Raw genomic sequence first — 15,709 nt, forward strand, 5'->3', positions numbered from 1 at the left:
CATAGATTTAAGGAACACAATTCAATAAAATCTCAGATGACATTTGTACTTAAAAGTAAAACGGAGAGTCATGCCAAAAAAAAGCTAAGCTTGTACAAAAGGCAAGCCCCAAACTTAGTTTCATTACAAAATTATAACAAAGAAATATTTGGTTGTAATAGGAGTGGGTTATACACGGGGGCAGAGGAGTGCAGTATACACTAGGCGAGCAGTTAATAACAATTATAAAAAAAAAAAATTTAAAAAATGTTTGTGGAGGAAAGGGAACCAGGGGACCGTTTCATCAACATATTTGTCTGACAAGTTGTCAGATCTGACATCTCTCATTGATTCTGATTGGATGAAAGGCACTGTTACTATAGTAAATGTCGGATAAAATGGGACTTGTCGGATAAAACGTCTGACAAGTCCGTTCATGAAACGTTCCCCAGGAGGGCAATTCCATTAAATAAGTCACGGACGTCGGGTTTACATTATCCCAAACCTCCCGCAAGTCGCAATCTATAAGCACGTATAGTGTTGACTGTTGGGGCAAAAATTACATCCTTTATTTTTTAGTCTTTTTACCCTCACAAATTTGACCCTAAACACGTAGCTTTCCTAGACACTTTTTTCATTATTTTAGTGTTTTGACACCCTTATTACGTTACGTACGTAACGTGCCTATCTTTAAAAATACATCCTTTTTACGTTTTTTTTTGGTAGCACATGGTATCCACTCTTCATTCTAAGTGCCCCACCCCCCTCGGTTGAGTAGTGTAGTAGCTATAGGTATCGCATTTGTGATTGTGGCTATCAGCTCACAGTGATGGCCATCAAGCACATCAAGAAAATAATTTAGCTACATATAACATCACGGCTGTAAATATATATATCTTAATACATAGAGTAGGATTCACTGAGCTAATGCCGAAAATTTCATCAAAATCGGATAAAAAATTACAAATTTATTGAATTTTATAGGTAAGCAATATTTTGTGAAAACAGACGTCATGAATATTCATTAGGTGGGCCGATGATTGTCACATCCTTTCCTTTTTCCGTTTCTTATGTTATTACATAATAATCTTATTTTTTTCATTATTCCATACTTGTGTGAATAATCACCCTAATAATAGGAGTGGGCTATAAATGGGTGATTTTTGGTTTTACTGTGGGAACAGTTTTTTTGTGTTCCTTTTACCTTATCTCAACATGAAATGACAATATTTTTTGTCTCGGGTCCGAGAAAAAAGTGTGCCGGGCCAAAATCCAAAATGGCCGCCAAAACCCCCCAAAATCACAGTTTTGGCCACAACTTCTTTATTTGGTGGTCTTTTTCTTTGGTTTTGGTGTCTATTCATATGTGTTTGGGGGCAGGCAATTGGTTTTTCCTATAATTAGTACTTTTAAACCATTATTTGTAGAGTTAAAAGGTAATTATACCTTAATTTTCCAATTTTTATAGCCTTTTTTCAGCCAAAAAGTAGGTTTTATCGTCCTGGGGGTTCTTGGATATTAGATGGTACGAGGTCACAATAGCAAGCAGCTTCGTAGAGCTATATTGCTTTTATTCCTCTACTATGGGTTTTACGGATATTTGTGAAATATATCTTATTAAATAAAAAAAATGTTAATTATCCATACGGGCTATACAGTATACAATGTACTGTTACCGTACATACTAGTACTACACTGCATATATCCATGCATTGACCACCATGACATATGACAAGGCCTGTATATACACTATAGTGTCATAGAAATAAGCTCCTAAGGTTTAAAATAAGATTGTGAATTGTGAATTTGATTGCTTGTCAGCTGATGTACATGATGAAACCAGCAATGTAAATTGCACATAAAAATATCACATATCATATATGTACATCACATATCTACATGTAGCCATATCTTCTTCATTTGGAGGCTTTTTTTACCTGGTTGTGGTGTTTTAGTAACTGGCCTATGTTTGTGGGGTCAGGTAACTATCATGGTAACGTTGATCAACAGCCAATCAGAACCAAGGATTTCATGCAAGTTACCATGAAGTTAAGTTAACATAATGGTAAATTTTACGCAACGGGGCCCAGAATAAGCTACAGTGTAAATGCCATGATGTGGGGTTAATTACATTTCTCCTCCCCCTGAATTGGCATATTTGACAAAACATGTCCTCAGTGTCTGAGACAAAACATATCTTCAATTTCTGGGCATCAAATTCTAAACCTAACAGCTCATTTCTACATGTATAACACTATAGTTTATACAGGCCTTGTCATGATAGCCAATGCATTTATGCAGTGCAGTATGTACAGTAACCGTATGTACACTGTATACTGTATATCCTCTATGGATAATTAACATATTTTTTTATTAAATAAGATATATTTCAGAAATATCCGTAAAACCCATAGTAGAGGAATAAAATGAATATAGCGCTATGAAGCTGCTTGCTATTGTTGACCTCGTACCATCTAATATCCAAGAACCCCAGGACAATAAAAACTACTTTTTGGCTGAAAAAAGGCTATAAAAATTGGAAAATTTAGGTATAATTACCTTTTAACTCTACAAATAATGGTTTAAAAGTACTAATTATAGGAAAAACAAATTGCATGCCCCCAAACACATATGAATAGACACCAAAACCAAAGAAAAAGACTACCAAATAAAGAAGTTGTGGCCAAAACTGTGATTTTGGGGGGTTTTGGCGGCCATTTTGGATTTTGGCCCGGCACACTTTTTTCTCGGACCCGAGACAAAAAATATTGTCATTTCATGTTGAGATACATTACAAGGAATAAAAAAAAACTGTTCTCATATTGAAATTACAAAAAAAGTATTTTTGACCCATGTATAGCCCACTCCTACTAATAATCAAATAAGTTGTAGCAATAAATCAGTTTTCAATCAAATTTTTTCTAGTTTTTGGAGGAAAAAAAATTGAATAAACCTAATTTTATATCATAAAATACAAAATAACAAGTGGGGATGTGACATCATCAGCCCACCCAATAAATATTCATAACGTTTGTTTTCACAAAATATTTCTAAACTTTAACATTCATTAACTTGTTATTTGTTATCCGATTTTGATGAAAATTTCGGCGATTTGCTCAGTAAATTCTACTCTATTTATTAAGCTATAAATACTTTCAGCCCGGACCATCCCTTTGAATGAAAGCTTTATCGATGAGTTCAGTGGTCAAGCTCAAAGTAAAGGTAGGATAACAGTATCCGACCATTGTCGGAACCGGGAATTGTTAGGGAGATTATTCCCTGGTTGCTCAGAGCAGGCGCGTACGCAGGATTTTTGAAAGGGGGGGGGGGATTCGAGCTGATTTTTTAAAAAAAATCTCCCGCCCAGTCTCTAAAAAGTGATGGGGGGATCCGCCCTCTTTTTGTCCTTACAATTTCTTGCGTCATACATTATTATGTAGGGGTACCGTGCGTCAACCAGACCGACCTCTGGGGAGACAAGCAGAAACGAAAAAGGGGGGAGGGTTTGAACCCCCTAACCCGGCCCCCCCCCCTCCTTGCGTACGCGCCTGGCTCAGAGGGTGTTTCACGAAGAATCTTCACAGTGATCTTCATATTACAACCGTGTTACAAGCTATGAATATCCTTGCATCTGATTGGCTGGTACCAACTTTGTCAAAGTAAATCACAGACGTGTGTCGTGAATTACAACCGGGACTTTTGAATTGAATTCGGTAGGTCGACGTATAGGCTTATAGGCGATGTACAGCTTCGATATGCGAACTTGATCTTCTGATCTCCTTCTCTCCTGAGTTTCTTCATCTATGGATATGGTGGCAATGTAAGTAAACTCTCATTTATGCACTGTATACATTAGTTTGGAAATATAGGCCTATATATTCACTTAGAGAGAGAGGAGAGAGAGAGAGAGAGAGGAAGAGGGGATCCTGCACTTATCAAAGAAGTTGCAGTCTCTCATTCCATCGTTGTTGTTGTTAATTTGAATAGGCAAACTAGTCAGTTTTGACTATTGTTGCCTTGTAAATTTGCTTTCCTTTTTTCTCCAAAATATAATAACTTCTTTGTCCAATCGCCCTCAGTGGCATGATCGTGATATAGGGAACCACCGTTCACTTCATACAGCAGCGCTTTATTCAGTCACACGCACGGTTCCCTATTTCCACCTCCATTCACTTTGTACACAAGTGCGCGTACACAAATCTACGAGTGGTTCCCAAAACCACGATTTGGCCGGTACCGTTTTCGAAAATCATGAATTTCCCAGGATTTTAAGGCATTTTGATCCTTTATTTTATTTTGTTTATGCTTTATTGCACATTATGATAATTCAGTTAAGTTCGAAATTCATGTAGACTTACTTTTTATAGGCCTAGATGCAAGCAGGCCTAGTTCGTAGTTTCATTCTGCGCATGATCAGAGGAAGGTCATTGTTGGTGAGTTTAAAATTTAATGAGTTCAGCACCAACTTTGGTGACCTGGTTATTCATATATTCTTTTGAATTGTGTTTTTCTCCGGGGGGGGGGGCACCAAAAAAAGTGGTGGGGGTGAAACGATGGGGATGGATTGGGAGCTATGTCATAAAAAAGTTTCACGATCAAGGGATAAAAGGACAAAAATAAATCAAAGGAAATGAAAAAGGTATAATTCTACTATCTTTTCAATATAATGGCAAAATCAGTGAAAAGAAATGATTTCTTATTCAAAAGATTATTGCGCTTGCTCACAACGCTATACAACTCTTGCTTCATCCGACATGTCGGTTGGTCCCCCTCAAATGATTTTGCTCATTACGCCACCGTCGATTCTGAGAATCAGTATCGTACATAGGATTTTCCACAGGGGGGGGGGGGGCAAAATCAACCACAAATAAAGGATTTGGTGCCAGAAAAAAAATGACAAGCAAAAAAAGGTCCTCAACAGGATATAAAGGACCTTTCACAGCAAAAAAAAAAGGTCTTCAACTTCTCGTTAGGGATAGGTCCCTTGCATATGTTGTGACTCGTCAGGGGGGGGGGGGGGGCAGGGGGCAGTCTGCCCCCTGCCCCCCCTGTAGGTACGCTAGTGGTGAGAATAGACATAAATTCTGTCTTGCATGGATATTGTGTCATGGTGAATTGCCAATCCCACTATTGCCAACTCGTCCACTCATCACATGGTCTCCAGACTTAGATCATTCCGTCCATCAACATTTCGTCCAACAGCCATTTAGTTCAGGAACCATTTGGTCCAATCATCACTTCGTCTAATCACCAGTTTGTCTATGATCATTTTGTATCAACCATTTTGGTCTAATATCCATTTCATTTTCATTCGTTTCGCCCAATTCAAACTTAGTCCAATTAGACCAAATGGTATGAACTAAATGGATATATTAGACCAACTGGTGATAAGAAAAAATGGCGAGTGGGTGAAATGGCAATTAGACAATAAACATAGTGGACGAACTGATGGCCGACCGAATGATAATGAGGAGTTGGCAATTAATAATAATAATAATAGGCAATTATAATTACATAACCATCTATCTAGAAATCTAATCCGAGGCGCATTGTTTATCATCGTTGGCGGAGGAAGCCACAAAAATTAGAGGGGCTTACATGAAATTTTGTGATGGACACATGTAAAAAAATTGACAAGCAAAAAAAAGGTCCTCGACCTAAATTTTAGGGAGGGGGGGGGGACAGGAGACATTTTAAGGGGTTTAGGGGGGACGCAGGAAACAAAAATTGACAAGAAAAAAAGGAGGTCCTCAACCTTAATTTTAGGGGGAACAAAAGACGTTTTAAGGGGGTCCACCAGAAATTAGGAGGGGGGGGGGGGACGCAGGAAACAAAATTGACAAGCAAATAAAAAACAAAAAAATAAAAATTTAGGGGGGGGGACATCCCCCCTCTCAATTTTTTTTGGGATCTGTCCTCCCCGTCACCCCGTTTCCGCCGCCTATGTTTATCATTACTTTTACCCCGGCTTTAGCTCGAGCTGCCTTTCAGCACTCATTGCAATCGAGGAATTAATCCAACTTCACCTGGGCTGAGTGCAGCACAATGTGGATAAGTGTCTTGCTGAAGAAAATAACGCCATAGCTGGGATTCGAACCCACGACCATCCCTTTCAAAGTGAAAAGATTAATCCACTGGGCAACAACGCTCTACAATAGACCAGTTTGTATACTTCAGGGACAATTTTGGTCAAATGACCTTTCATTATCATGATTATGATAGGCAGATTTCAAAGCAAGATATTACGTAAGCTTGCCTTACATAACAGGATGAAGAAATTGAATAGACCAGGTGACTAGAATAGCACAACAATTAAAACTTTATGAAGGTATTTGACAAATAGTATTTGTTGCATTCCTACATTGAATGCATATCTTAGCATGTTGCACAATGTACTTGGCAAATTGTGAATTACCAGTCGTTCGTGGACGCATTGTTGTTTTATGTGGACGTAAAAATGAATACCACTATTCACAAGAATATATGAATAATCAGGACATCAAGGTTCAGGGGCGGAGCCAGCTTTCGCCAATAGGGGGGGGGGGGGCGAAAAATATTTTGATCAGCATTTTTTGATTGGCCGCTACAATCTGGCTTTTTTGTTGGTTTTTCAGGGGGTAGTCTTAACTAAAGACTGAAGTTTTAAGCATACGTTAGTATTTATTGCTATAAACAATATAAGGTATCTCATGTGGTCTTAATATATAATGCGAGCGCGAAGCGCGAGCTAAAAATCTTTGACATTTTATGTCCTTAGAACTGAAGATTCAGAGCAGTTTTTATAATCATGAACAAAGATAAGTATCCGACTTAACAATGCGAGCACGAAGCGCGAGCCGAAATTTTATCATATAGCAACGTGAAAAGTGACTCAATTAGGACTGTTTTTAGTGATTAATGAAGAGGATACAAGTATCACCAATTAAATAATGAGAGTGCGAAGCGTGAGTTCAAAATTTCTGATATTCCGACCTGAAAAAAATGAACAGTCTAAGCGCGTTTTTATTTAAATAAACAAGCTGTGTGTCTCAAACAATTAAATGCGAGCACGAAGCATGAGCTTAATTTTCTGATATACTGACATGATAAAGGAGCATTTTGACAAACTTTGGTAAGAATTTCCGAAGAGCATAGGTTTCTCACAAATCAAACAATGCGAGCGCGCAGCGCGAGCTGAACATTTTGATACACATTAACAATTTGTGTAAATCAAACAAAATAATGAAAGCTTGATGTGCGAGCTCAAAAATTGTGTGCAAATTGATATCAGAACTGGATATATTGTATATATATATATATATTAGTGTCATTTAACCCTCTTGAATGGGATTCATTACACGGGCAAAGCGAGCGCGAAGCGCGAGCGAAAAATTTTATATAAAGTCTATTTTCCAATTCTTCCCCTCACCTTTTTTTGGGTATTCTTTCGGGGTCGGGCCGGTCGTTACGAGGCTGTAAATTACCCATCATGGGTAAAATACCTTTCTTTCTGTTTTTCGTAGTTTCTATCAAGGTAAAGAGTACACTTTTTTTCTGCAGGTTGTCAAAAAAATAGGGGGGGGGGCCGGGGCCGGCTCGGCCCCCTCCTGGATCCGCGCCTGAGGTTGGTGCTTATCTCATTAGATTTTAAACCACCATATAACTTTAGTACAAATGACCTTCCTCTGATCAGGCGTATAATCTTTTGATCATGCGCAGAAAGGAACTACGAACTAGCTCATTAGACAAATTTGTATAGGACCAATTGAACATTTGTAAAATGTAATTTATTACTGTCTGGGAGAAGGCGTCCTGTGAATGATGAGCCTACTGGGCTTGCCCCGGAACGCCCAGACAGATTATCGTTTTTTTTCTGTATTCGTAAAATGTAGTTAAAGGTCAAGTCCACCCAAGGAAAATGTTGACTTGAATAAATTGAGAAAGATCAAATTTGCATAGTGCTGAAACTTGCATCAAAATCGGATGCAAAATGAGAAAGTTATGACATTTTGAAAGTTTCGCTTATTTTTCGTAAAAAAACAGTCACTTGCCAAACTAGGTGACTCAGTCGATGAAGTCCACTACTAGTACTCACTATTTCTTTTTTTTATTGTTTGAATGATTATACAATAATTCATTTTTTAAATAGATTTCACAATAAGCACCAACTTGACTGAACCATATAGTATTTAACAAAGCTAATTCCACATGTTCAAAGAGGAATTAATCGTATATTACTTGACAATGAGGAGAAAATTAGAATATTTCATATAATAAAATACAAAAGAAATAGTGACTGGATGACGTCATAATCTCCTTATTTGCATACCAGCCAGGATGTGTAAGAAACTGTTAAGTTAAAATAAGTGAAATTTTAAAATGTCATAATTTTCCTATTTTACATCCGATTTTCATGAAATTATCATTGTTGTGCTTGTTGGATTTTTCTCTTTTTATTCAATTCGATGTTTTGTTGGGGTTGACTTGTCCTTTAATTTTTGCCTATAAGATTGTATCCTGTAAATAACGAGCCTATATACTGGCCTTGTCACTTATTTTGTTGGAGAATGGAACGCCCTATCAGATGTATATATATTTTTTGAGTATTTGTAAAATGTACTTAATTTCTGTGTAGGAGATGGTATCCTGTGAATGATGAGCCTACTGGGCTTGCCCCTTAAATTGTAGGAGAAAAGAACGCCCAGACAGATTATAATTTTTTCTATTTGTAAGATGTAGTTAATTTGTGTCTGGGAGAACGTATCCTGTGAATGATGAGCCTACATACTGGGCATGCCCCTTAAAGTGTAGGAGAACGAAACGCCCAGACAGATTATTATTATTTTCTTTCTAAAGTTTTTTTTTCTATGTAATTAAGTTCTGTCTGGGAGATGGTATCCTGTGAAAGATGAGCCTACTGGGCTTGGCCCTTTAAGTGTAGGAGAACGGAACGCCCAGACAGATTATTTTTCTTCTTTTTAATTTTTTTTTGTATTTATAAAACATGTAGTTAATGTCCGTCTGGGAGATGGTATCCTGTAATTTATGAATCTACTGGGCTTGCCCCTTAAAGTGTAGGAAAACGGAACGCCCAGACAGATAATCGTTATTTGTATATTTTTTTGTATATGAAAAATCATTATTTATTCTTCATTGAAAGTATTTGTAAAAATGTAGTTAATTTCTGTATGGGAGATGATATCCTGTAAATGACGAGACTAATTACTTGGCTTGCCGTTAAAGTGTAGGAGAATTAACGGAACACCCTTTCAGATAGTCTTATTTGTCTTGACTATTTGTAAAATTTAGATAATTTCTCATTGGGAGATTGTATCTTGTCAATAATGGGTCTATTGTTATTGTCCCTTAAAGTGTAGGAGAACAAAACGCTCGGAAAGGATATCATCATTTAAATTATTTGTATTTGTAAAAATGTAATTAATTTCCGACTGGGAGACGGTATCCTGTGAATGATGAGCCTTTTGGGCTTGCCCCTTAAAATGAAGGAGAACGGAACGCCGAGACAAATTATTTTTTCTTTTTTTTAATAATTTGTTTGTATTTATAAAAATGCAGTTAATTTAATTCTTGGAGATGGTATCCTGTAATTGATGAGCCTACTGGGCTTGCCCTTAAAGTGTAGGAAAACGGAACGCCCAGACAGATCATTTTTCTTCTTTTTTATAAACTTTTTGTATTTCTACAAATGTAAATAATTTCTGTCTGGGAGATGGTATCATGTGAATGATGAGCCTACTGGGCTTGCCTCTTACAGTGAAGGAGAACGGAACGCTCAGACAGATAATCGTTTTTTTTTTTTTATATATATTTTGTATATGTAAAAATGTAGTTAATTTCCGTCTGGGAGATGGTATCCTGTAATTGATGACCCTACTGGGCTTGCCCCTTGAAGTGTAGGAAAATGGAACGCCCACACAGATAATCGTTTTTTATATATATTTTTTGTATATGTAAAATCATTATTTATTCTTCATTGAAAGTATTTGTAAAAATGTAGTTAATTTCTGTATGGGAGATGATATCCTGTAAATTACGAGACTAATTACTTGGCTTGTGTAGGAGTGTAGGAGAACGGAACACCCTATCAGATATTCTTATTTATCTTGACTATTTGTAAAAGTTAGATAATTTCTGACTGGGAGATTGTATCTTGTCAATAATGGGTCTATTGTTATTGTCCCTTAAAGTGTAGGAGAACAAAACGCTCGGAGAGGTTATCATCATTTAAATTATTTGTATTTGTAATTAATTTCTGATTGGGAGATGGTATCCTGTAATTGATGAGCCTACTGGGCTTGCCTCTTAAAGTGTAGGAAAACGGAATACCAAGACAGATCATTTTTCTTCTTTTTTATAATCTTTTTGTATTTCTAAAAATGTAAATAATTGTAGTTAATTTCCGTCTGGGAGATGGTATCCTGTGAATAATGAGCCTACTGTGCTTGCCCCTTAAAGTGAAGGAGAACGGAACACTCAGACAGATTATCATTATTATTCAAATTATTTGTATTTGTAAAAATTTAGTTAATTTCTGTCCGTGAGATGGCATCCTATAAATGAAGAGCCTACTAAGACAGATTATCGTGTTTTTTTCTTCATTTTTTGTATTTGTAAAATGTAGTTAATTTCTGTCTGGGAGATGGTGTCCTGTGAATGATGAGCCTACTGGGCTTGCCCCTTAAAGTGTAGGAGAACGGAACGCCCAGACAGATTTTTAGCATTTTTTTTAGTTTTATTTTTTTCAATGTAGTTAAGTTCTGTCTTGGAGATGGTGTCCTGTGAATGATGAGCCTACTGGGCTTGCCCCTTAAAGTGTAGGAGAACGGAACGCCCAGACAGATTTTTAGCATTTTTTTTAGTTTTATTTTTTTCAATGTAGTTAAGTTCTGTCTCGGAGATGGTGTCCTGTGAATGATGAGCCTACTGGGCTTGCCCCTTAGATTGAACACCCTATCAGATATTTTTATTGGTTTTGAGTATTTGTAATATGTAGTTAATTTCTTACTGGGAGATGGTATCTTGTCAATAATGAGCCTACTGGGCTTGCCCTTAAAAGTGTGGAGAATGGAGCGCCAAGAAAATAATTTTTTTTGTATTTGTAAAATGTAGTGCAAAGGTCTAGTCCACCCCAGGAAATTGCTGACTTGAAAAAATGGAGAAAAATCAAACTTGTATATTACTGAAAATTTCATCAAAATCAGAGGTAAAATGAAAAAGTTATGACTTTTTAAAGTTAGGCTTATTTTTCACAAAACAGTGACTTGCACAACTAGGTGACTCAGTCGATGAAGCCCACTATTCACTATTTCTTTTGTTTTTTATTGTTTGAATTGTACAAAATTTCATTTTTTCCAAAGATTTGACAATAAGGACCAACTTGACTGAAAAATGTACAATACTAATCCTACATGTTCAGGAAGGAATTAATCGTATCACTTGACAACAAGGAGAAAATCAGAATATTTCATATAATACAATACAAAATAAATAGTGATTGGATGACGTCATAATTTTACTCAATTGCATACAAGGCAGGAAGTGCAAAAAACGTTTTAGTGAAAATAAGCGAAATTTTTAAAATGTCATAATTTTTCCTATTTTACATCCGATTTTGATGAAATTTTCAGCGTTGTGCTTTTTGGATTTTTTTCTTTTTATTCAAATCAATGTTTTGTTAAGGTTGACTTTTCCTATAATTTCTGTCTGGGAGATGGTATCCTGTGAATGGTGAGCCTACTGCGCTTGCTTCTTAGGAGGACGGAACAGACAGATTATCATTATTATCTTCATTATTTGTATTTGTAAAAATGTAGTTAAGTTCTGTCCGTGAGATGGCATCCTGTGAATGATGAGCCTACTGGGCTTGCCCTTTAAAGTGTAGGAGAACGGAACACTCAGACAGATTATCATTATTATTCAAATTATTTGTATTTGTAAAAATTTAGTTAATTTCTGTCCGTGAGATGGCATCCTATAAATGAAGAGCCTACTAAGACAGATTATCGTGTTTTTTTCTTCATTTTTTGTATTTGTAAAATGTAGTTAAGTTCTGTCTGGGAGATGGTATCCTGTGAATGATGAGCCTACTGGGCTTGCCCCTTAAAGTGTAGGAAAACAGAACGCCCAGACAGATTATCATTATTATTTAAATTATTTGTTTTTGTAAAAATGTTAATTTCTGTCTGGGAGATGGTGTCCTGTGAATGATGAGCCTACTGGGCTTGCCCCTTAAAGTGTAGGAGAACGGAACGCCCAGACAGATTTTTAGCATTTTTTTTAGTTTTATTTTTTTCAATGTAGTTAATTTCTGTCTGGGAGATGGTGTCCTGTGAATGATGAGCCTACTGGGCTTGCCCCTTAAAGTGTAGGAGAACGGAACGCCCAGACAGATAATCGTTTTGTTAAATATTTTTTTTTTGATATATGTTCTCTCTGGGAGATGGTATCCTGTGAATGATGAGCCTACTGGGCTTGCCCCTTAAAGTGTAGGAGTACGGAACGCCCAGACAGATTATTATTATATTCTTGATTGAAATTTACTTATTGCCCCAAAAGTGGATGTAACGCCATATCAGATGTATATATATTTTTTGAGTATTTGTAAAATGTAGTTAATTTCTGTCTGGGAGATGGTATCCTGTGAATGATGAGCCTACTGGGCTTGCCCTTTAAAGTGTAGGAGAACGGAACGCCCAGACAGATTATCATTATTATTTAAATTATTTGTATTTGTAAAAATGTTAATTTCTGTCTGGGAGATGGTATCCTGTGAATGATGAGCCTACTGGGCTTGCCCCTTATAGTGTAGGAGAACGGAACGCCCAAACAGATTTTTAGCATTTTTTTTAGTTTTATTTTTTCAATGTAGTTAAGTTCTGTCTTGGAGATGGTGTCCTGTGAATGATGAGCCTACTGGGCTTGACCCTTAAAGTGTAGGAGAACGGAACGCCCAGACAGATTTTTAGCATTTTTTTTAGTTTTATTTTTTTTCAATGAAGTTAAGTTCTGTCTTGGAGATGGTGTCCGTTGAATGATGAGCCTACTGGGCTTGCCCCTTAGATTGAACACCCTATCAGCTATTTTGATTGGTTTTGAGTATTTGTAATATGTAGTTAATTTCTTACTGGGAGATGGTATCTTGTCAATAATGAGCCTACTGGGCTTGCCCTTAAAAGTGTGGAGAATGGAGCGCCAAGACAATAATTTTTTTTTGTATTTGTAAAATGTAGTGCAAAGGTGTAGTCCACCCCAGGAAATTGCTGACTTGAATAGAGAAAAATCAAACTTGTATAATACTGAAAATTTCATCAAAATCAGAGGTAAAATGAAAAAGTTATGACTTTAAAGTTAGGCTTCTTTTTTACAAAACAGTGACTTGCACAACTAGGTGACTCAGTCGATGAAGCCCACTATTCACTATTTCTTTTGTTTTTTATTGTTTGAATTGTACAAAATTTCATTTTTTCCCAAAGATTTGACAATAAGGACCAACTTGACTGAACAATATACAATACTAATCCTACATGTTCAGGGAGGAATTAATCGTATCACTTGACAACAAGGAGAAAATCAGAATATTTCATATAATACAATACAAAATAAATAGTGATTGGATGACGTCATAATTTTACTCAATTGCATACAAGGCAGGAAGTGCAAAAAACGTTTTAGTGAAAATAAGCGAAATTTTTAAAATGTCATAATTTTTCCTATTTTACATCCAATTTTGATGAAATTTCCAGCGTTGTGCTTGTTTGGATTTTTTTCTTTTTATTCAAATCAATGTTTTGTTAAGGTTGACTTTTCCTATAATTTCTGTCTGGGAGATGGTATCCTGTGAATGGTGAGCCTACTGCGCTTGCTTCTTAGGAGGACGGAACGCCCAGACAGATTATCGTTTTTTCTTCAATATTTGTATATGTAAAATGTAGTTAAGTTCTGTCCGTGAGATGGCATCCTGTGAATGATGAGCCTACTGGGCTTGCCCTTTAAAGTGTAGGAGAACGGAACACTCAGACAGATTATCATTATTATTTAAATTTTTTGTATTTGTAAAAATTTAGTTAATTTCTGTCCGTGAGATGGCATCCTGTGAATGATGAGCCTACTGGGCTTGCCCCTTAAAGTGTAGGAGGACGGAAAGCCCAGACAGATTATCGTTTTTTTTTCCTTCAGTTTTTGTATTTGTAAAATGTAGTTAATTTCTCTCTGGGAGATAGTATCCTATTAATGATGAGCCTACAGGGCTTGCCCCTTAAAGTGTAGGAGAACGGAACGCCTTATCAGATATTTTCATTTGTTTTGAGTATTTGTAAAATGTAGTTAATTTGTGATTGGGAGATTGTATCCTTTGAATTTACTGGGCTTGCCCCTTAAAGTGTAGGAGAACGGAACGCCCAGACAGATTTTTATCATTTTTCAAATTTTATTTTTTTCAATGTAGTTATCTTCTGTCTAGAAGATTGCATCATGGGAATGATGAACCTACTGGGCTTGTCATTTAAAGTGTAGGACAACGGAACGCTCAGACAGATTATTATATTCTTGATTGAAAATTACTAATTGCCCCCAAAAGTGAATGTAACGCCTTATCAGATGTATATATATATTTTAAAGTGTAGGAGAACGGAACGCCCAGACAGATAATCGTTTTGTTAAATATTTTTTTTTATATGTAAAATGTAGTTAATTTCTGTCTGGGAGATGGTATCCTATTAATGATGAGCCTACAGGGCTTGCCCCTTAAAGTGTAGGAGAACAGAACGCCCAGACAGATGATCGTTTCGTTAAATACTTTTTTGTATATGTAAAATGTAGTTAATTTCTGTCTGGGAGATAGTATCCTGTGAATGATGAGCCTACTGGGCTTGCCCCTTAAAGTGTAGGAAAACTTAACTCCTAGAAAGATTTTTAGCATTTTTTTTAGTTTTATTTTTTTCATTGTAGTTAGCTTCTGTCTGGAAGATGGTGTCCTGTGAATGATGAGCCTACTGGGCTTGCCCCTTAAAGTGTAGGAGAACGGAACGCCCAGACAGATTTTTAGCATTTTTTTTTAGTTTTATTTTTTTCAATGTAGTTAATTTCTGTCTGGGAGATGGTGTCCTGTGAATGATGAGCCTACTGGGCTCGCCCCTTACAATGTAGGAAAACGGAACGCCCAGACAGATTATCATTATTATTTAAATTATTTGTTTTTGTAAAAATGTTAATTTCTGTCTTGGAGATGGTGTCCTGTGAATGATGAGCCTACTGGGCTTGCCCCTTAAAGTGTAGGAGAACGGAACGCCCAGACAGATTTTTAGCATTTTTTTTAGTTTTATTTTTTTCAATGTAGTTAATTTCTGTCTGGGAGATGGTGTCCTGTGAATGATGAGCCTACTGGGCTTGCCCCTTAAAGTGTAGGAGAACGGAACGCCCAGACAGATAATCGTTTTGTTAAATATTTTTTTTTTATATATGTTCTCTCTGGGAGATGGTATCCTGTGAATGATGAGCCTACTGGGCTTGCCCCTTAAAGTGTAGGAGAACGGAACGCTCAGACACATTATTATTATATTCTTGATTGAAATTTACTTATTGCCCCAAAAGTGGATGTAACGCCATATCAGATGTATATATATTTTTGAGTATTTGTAAAATGTAGTTAATTTCTGTCTGGGAGATGGTATCCTGTGAATGATGAGCCTACTGGGCTTGCCCTTTAAAGTGTAGGAGAACGGAACGCCCAGAC

Source organism: Lytechinus variegatus, chromosome 6 (genome assembly GCF_018143015.1).
Source record: "Lytechinus variegatus isolate NC3 chromosome 6, Lvar_3.0, whole genome shotgun sequence".
NCBI classification, from domain to species: domain Eukaryota; kingdom Metazoa; phylum Echinodermata; class Echinoidea; order Temnopleuroida; family Toxopneustidae; genus Lytechinus; species Lytechinus variegatus.